This window comes from Meriones unguiculatus (assembly GCF_030254825.1).
Source record: "Meriones unguiculatus strain TT.TT164.6M chromosome X unlocalized genomic scaffold, Bangor_MerUng_6.1 ChrX_unordered_Scaffold_31, whole genome shotgun sequence".
NCBI classification, from domain to species: domain Eukaryota; kingdom Metazoa; phylum Chordata; class Mammalia; order Rodentia; family Muridae; genus Meriones; species Meriones unguiculatus.
Window position 1 is genome coordinate 1,377,460 of NW_026843707.1, and position 5,946 is coordinate 1,383,405.

Below are 5,946 nucleotides of genomic sequence, written 5' to 3' on the forward strand. Positions count from 1 at the left end.
TTACATCCTCCATTGGATAGGACAGAATTTGTTGACTCACTCACAACCAGATATTTGACCTTCTAGATAATTTTAGAACTAAGCCGCATCCCACAGAAATTATGCTAGCCTATTCATATCAACTGTACCTTACAGTAGCAACGTTTACTCATTCCTTTATTATTATTTAAAAAAACCTACACATCAGATTCCTCTCAGTTTCTTTATGTTGTTTCCCCTCCCTTTCTTTCCCTTGCCTTCCTTATGCTCCCTTTCCTTTCCCTGTTATACCCTCCCCTTCCATTCGCCCTTCCATTTCCCTTCCTTACATAGCTGCAAACCTCATTTCTTGGCCTAGATCCATGATATCTACTCGAGTTCTGGCCAAGACTTAGGATGCAGACAAGATGGTACCTGAACACCACCACAGGACCTATTTTGCTCCCTAAACCACACTATTTCATACCCACACTTCTAATGTCCTCCTCCCGGCTTTATCATAGTATTCAAACCTTCATAATAGGCTTGTTTTCCACATCCATGCAGAACTGGGTTATGTTCCAGTCAGTGCCCTGGCTACCTTGTCTGTCTGAATGATGTACTAGCAATCTCTAGGAAGTAGGATCTCAAATCCATAAGCTCAAACTTACTTCACAAACCTCCTGCACTGTTGTTATTTTCTGAACTTATCCAAGTACTTGCCCTACAAGAATCCATCTACAGGCATTTTGTATTGCCTAAGCTCTATCATTTCTCATTCATACATTTGTGTTCTCCCAGGTGGTGAAACTTCTTGTGTAAAGTCCAAACTAAATTGTTATTTTTGCACAAACTGCTGTATATGCTCTAGATCCCATAGCCAGTAGGTACACCTGTCCCACACTAACAACCTCTAGGATTGCTATTCCCATCAGGTTCTCTTGTGTAGTGAACAGTGTCTAGACTTTCACTCAGACTACCCTTCTCTGAGCAAATCATTTTGATGGTGTCTGATGCTGCTTATTCCTGCTTACATCATCCCACTCCATAACATGGTTAACCACTCCTTCTCCATGGTCTAGGCTCTTGATTAATTCTTTATACAACATAATTGTGTCCCCAAACTGGTGGGATCTAGACTTGTTAGAACATTTAGTAGCTTCCCTAGCATATCTGATTGTTCTTAGCAGTACTGACTTCTAGCTTTTCCTAGCTTCTCAAATCTTGAATTTTAGCTTATTTTCACCATGACATCCTGGGGTAGAACCAATATATAGGTTTGTGCAAGTACTCAATCTAACCACAAACACACATAGCACCCTTTCTACTTTCTATACAATGCCATTCTCTACTCAGTTTTCCTTGTCATTTCTTGATACTCTTGATAACAGGCTGAGTCTTATTCAGTACTTTGCATAGTCCTACAATGTATAACATGAAGGTAGGCTCCTGTAGATATCAAGAAATTCTAAATATGGACCCTGCAAAGGCCCAAATAATCTCCCTGTGTTATAGGCAACATTTATCCAGGCACCCAACATAATAGGCTTGTTTTCCTCATCCATGCAGAACTGGGTTATGTTTCACAGTCAGTACCCTGGCTACCTTGTCTGTCTGACTGATGCACTAGCAAACTCTAGGAAGTAGGATCTCAAATCCCTAAGCTCAAACTCACTTCACAAACTTCCTGCACTGTTGATATTTTCTGAACTTTTCCAAGTACTTGCCCTACAAGAATCCATCTACAGGCACTTTGAATTGCCGAAGCTCTATCATTTCTCATTCAGATTTTTGTGTTCTCCCAGAGGGTGCAACTTCTTGTGTAAAGTACAATCTAAATTGTTATTTTTGCACAAACTGCTATATATGCTCTAGATCCCATTGCCAGTAGGCACACCTGTACTTTATTTACACCTATACACATGACATATTGAGATGCCCTCACCACTCTTCTTTTTACCCCCAAATCCCCATTTCTCTCCCTTACCACTTCCCAGGGTTTAGATAGATGAATACCCCCATACTCAGCACTTGTGTTTCTGTATTCAGTGGGCTCCACCTTAAATAGAACAGTCCCTTTTTTATGGTAGAATTGCTGCTTGCACCTGGCAATCATCATTTATCTTCTTCTTCAGGAAACCATATCTCTAACCTGAGCATCATCTCACCACCCCTTCCTGTCCTCTATCTAACACCAAATATCCATTAGCTTTATCATAATTACAGCTACTCAAGAAACATTTCCTGTGCATATATAACCCCACTCATATACAGACTACACATGTCCTCCCTTATGTCTAAACAGGTGAAAACTTCCTAATACATAATTGTTCCCCCCCCTTGCATTTTGCAATAGTGAACGTTATGATTAAATAGACTCCTAAACACAAAGGTATATTTTCAACAACTACCCCTGTTTTATATCCATCATAAAGGCTCCAACCTCTAAATGAAGGACTGACTAGGTAATAAGTATCTCTGGTGAAAGTGTGCTAACTCCTGTTGCAATGTCAAGGCTATAGTACACCATACAAACCCCTATATCAGACTGTGTGGGCAATGTTCCTACAAGAGATCTCAGAAAATGACCTCTCCTATATACAATATCTGTGCCCAATTTTAATCCATATAGTCTTAGACAGGAAATTGAAGCAGCTACTTGAAGGTGTGAATTGTCTCTTGCCCTTCCCTATTTCTGGTAGTATCCCATCACACATGTAGCATAGGTCTCCCATTCAGGTTCCTCCATACTGTGCATCTAAACCCAATCCCTTTTCCTTGGAATTCTCAGTGGAATCTCATACTTTTCTTGTTCTTGTTCTTCTTGTTCTTGTTCTTCTTGTTGTTCTTGTTCTTCTTGTTGTTCTTGTTCTTCTTGTTCTTGTTCTTCTTCTTGTTCTTCTTTTTGTTCTTCTTATTCTTCTTCTTCCTCCTCCTCTCTCTCTGTCCCTCTCTCTCTCTCTGTATGTGTGTTTGCCTGTGTGTGTGTGTGTGTGTGTATTTAGGGTGGTGTCTACTCTGTTCTTGAGTGCTTCATCCTTGGGTCTCAGTTTCCCATCAGCAATGTACATGTCACTCATTCCTGAGGTAAACCACGTCTATCTTGTCCTCAGAACAAGCTTGCTGTGTTTGCTGAGAAGGACTACAACATAGGGGAAAAACCATGAAGATCTCAATTGCCACCTGTGCTCACTGATCACCCCAGGATGCAATAATGATACCCAACATTATTTGGGCACCAAGAGGCATATTTGAGACAGAGCACTATGGACTCAGGGTTCCTCTGAAACCACTCTTTTTGGGAAATCCCATTTCCCTATGTTCCCTATGTGAGTGTGGGCACACCAAGCATAGAGACCCTCCATCTTATCCTAGGAATTCCAAATCTCACAGAAGCATGAGGGGCACCCAAATGACATTCTCCGCAGTCCCTCAGTCCTTCTGTTCCCAGCCTCTGTATCCATGAAAAATTGAAGGTACACTCTAGCTTCTTATTCACTATGCAAATGGGACTGTCTCTCCTGTTTCATTCCCACCCAAGCATTACTGACTTCAAATCTGATCTCACAGTGCATAAATTGGCTATGTATGTAAAGGAGGATAGCTGTGTCTTCGGCCACACCTCCTGGATGATACAATACTAAATGTGTATGGTGGAGGTATGGAGCTCAATTTAGGGATAACCCTTCCTCTGATGAAGCTGTGTCATCTAATAGGGTTGGATATCTTCCTTGATGCAACCCCCTTCCATTTCTTGACCTTGCATCATAGGTATCTCCTGAGGACACACAGTAAACCATAAACCCTTCAGTTGCATTAGGCTACCTTCTTTTGTACCTTCCTCAAACACAGCCTCCAGGAAGGCTGAATGAGCACCATTAAGCTCAACCAAGGTGCTGCCCTCCCGGCACCATGCATGCCTCACAGCACACCCTTAGAAATCCAAGATATCTTAGTTACACTTTTAAAATGTAGCCTTTCCACCCAGCTCAGTGTTGCACATGCTACAGCTTTGCTCATGCAAGACATTCTCAGGCCCCAAACTTCAGTTAAAAAATATGCCTGGGAATACCAAGTGTGGGTTGAAACCCACTAGCCACGGTATCCATGCAGCATCTCTAACCTAGTCATAAAGAGATGTCTGTGCACTCATATCAGGCTACACTTCCCCCCAACTCCAATGTATATTGTGCCTGTGTATGCCTTTTTCTTCAGAGCATAAAAAATTCCTTGCCCTTCCTGTGGCCTGAATAAATGTCATTGGTATTGTCACCTGCTTTCATCTTTTCAGGCATCACCTGCCTCCAGGCCACTACTTAAAACAACTACGGCTGAAATTTATGTGATAGGTACCTTTACACTGAAAAGAACAATATCTTCTCCAAAGGTCAAAAAGGAAGGTTGTTAGATGGAATCCTGAAATCTTTGTCTTAAAATGTGCTTCAGCCTTTGGACCAAAGGCCTTTTATTAAGAACTTGCACACAGTCTCTGTGTGTGAAGTCTAGTCACCCTTTTCTTCCAGATGGGAGCAATGGCTTCCCTACCTGTGGAAAGACAGACACAAGGGTGGGGTAAGTTTAATTAGAGGTCACAAAAAAGGTACAGTGTATATTGCTCACACCCAGGAGCAGAGATAAACAGAGGGATCCGGATGTGCTGATGTGTGATTGGGAAAACGCAGCTGCACACCCTGTAATGTCCAGCCGGTGCTTAATCCAAATCTGAGCACCATAGAGTCTCAGACAGAGACACAAACTAGTGCCTGTTGAGGGATCAAAGTCTGGCCATTTCTCAGGAAATCATACCACCCCGATTTTTTACCTTAGTTTGCCTAACTGTGATTAATGGACAGTAAAAGACAGTTGTCTTTTGGAGGCCTTTCTTACTTCCTCTGTCAGGTATGCAATCCTAGAGAGTATCACCACTTGATATTGACAGTCCTCCAAGGGATCTGCAGGTCAGCACCTACCTCCCAATCATAAACCCCCACCCCAGCCCTCACATATACCTCCTTTTTAGGTGCCTTCAAGCTTCTCTTTATGACAACCAAAGCCACAAATATCTAGATGTAAGGTGCTGTCCCACTCACACAGTCATCTGTGAAGAGCACAAGTGACAATAATCACCAAGCACAGAGGTGACATCCATTTACATGTTTTGGCAAACTATGCTTCCAGGGTCTGAAATGATAAACCTGGCACCAAAGTGTTGTCACCTGAGGACAAAGAGACTGGGAAGGATCCTCAGGCTTCACTTCAAAATGTAGTAGCAAGAACCTCTCCTGTGACATTAACAAGCACAGAGGCTCACAGGAAACACTCACAATGTCAGCTAACACACTCAGGTTGGATGAAGGCACCTACTTATGCACTTTGTTGTCTAGTAATCTCACCTCACCTGTCTGTGAGTATCGTTTACAAATGAGTCTGTAACCAGGAAAGAATGGTTTGTCTCTGTTGTCATGGCAACCACAGTGTCACAGAAAAAGTTCTCTCCTAGTAGCTCCTTCTCTGTAGAAATCAGGAAGTACTAATTCACTCAGGAGACTGACTCTTCACCTACTTCTGTGTCACGTAGTTCACCAACTGCCCCCTTAACCTGCAGGTGTGAAAAAAAGTATGTATGCATGTACACACTACATTAGATGATGTTGCCATTTAGGGTGCAGGGCCTTTGACCACCGAGGCTCAGGGACAAGGCAAGACAAGAGACGACAGGTTCCAATCTGCCTTCTAACATAATAAGATCAGGGGCCACATCTGAGAAGGACACCTTTACACCTGCCAGAATTCAGAAGGCAGGCATGTTGCTCCTCCAGGTGCAAATAAATATTCTAGGTCACTTGGCAGAAAATGAGGAGGACTGTGGAGCTGCACAGAATAGAAAGTAGCTCAGGAGTTCAGGTGGCACCTGCATCAAAAAACATACATCTTGAATCTCAAACAGGAAGGGAACAGATCAAAGCTCAAATGGCAGATAGCATTGGA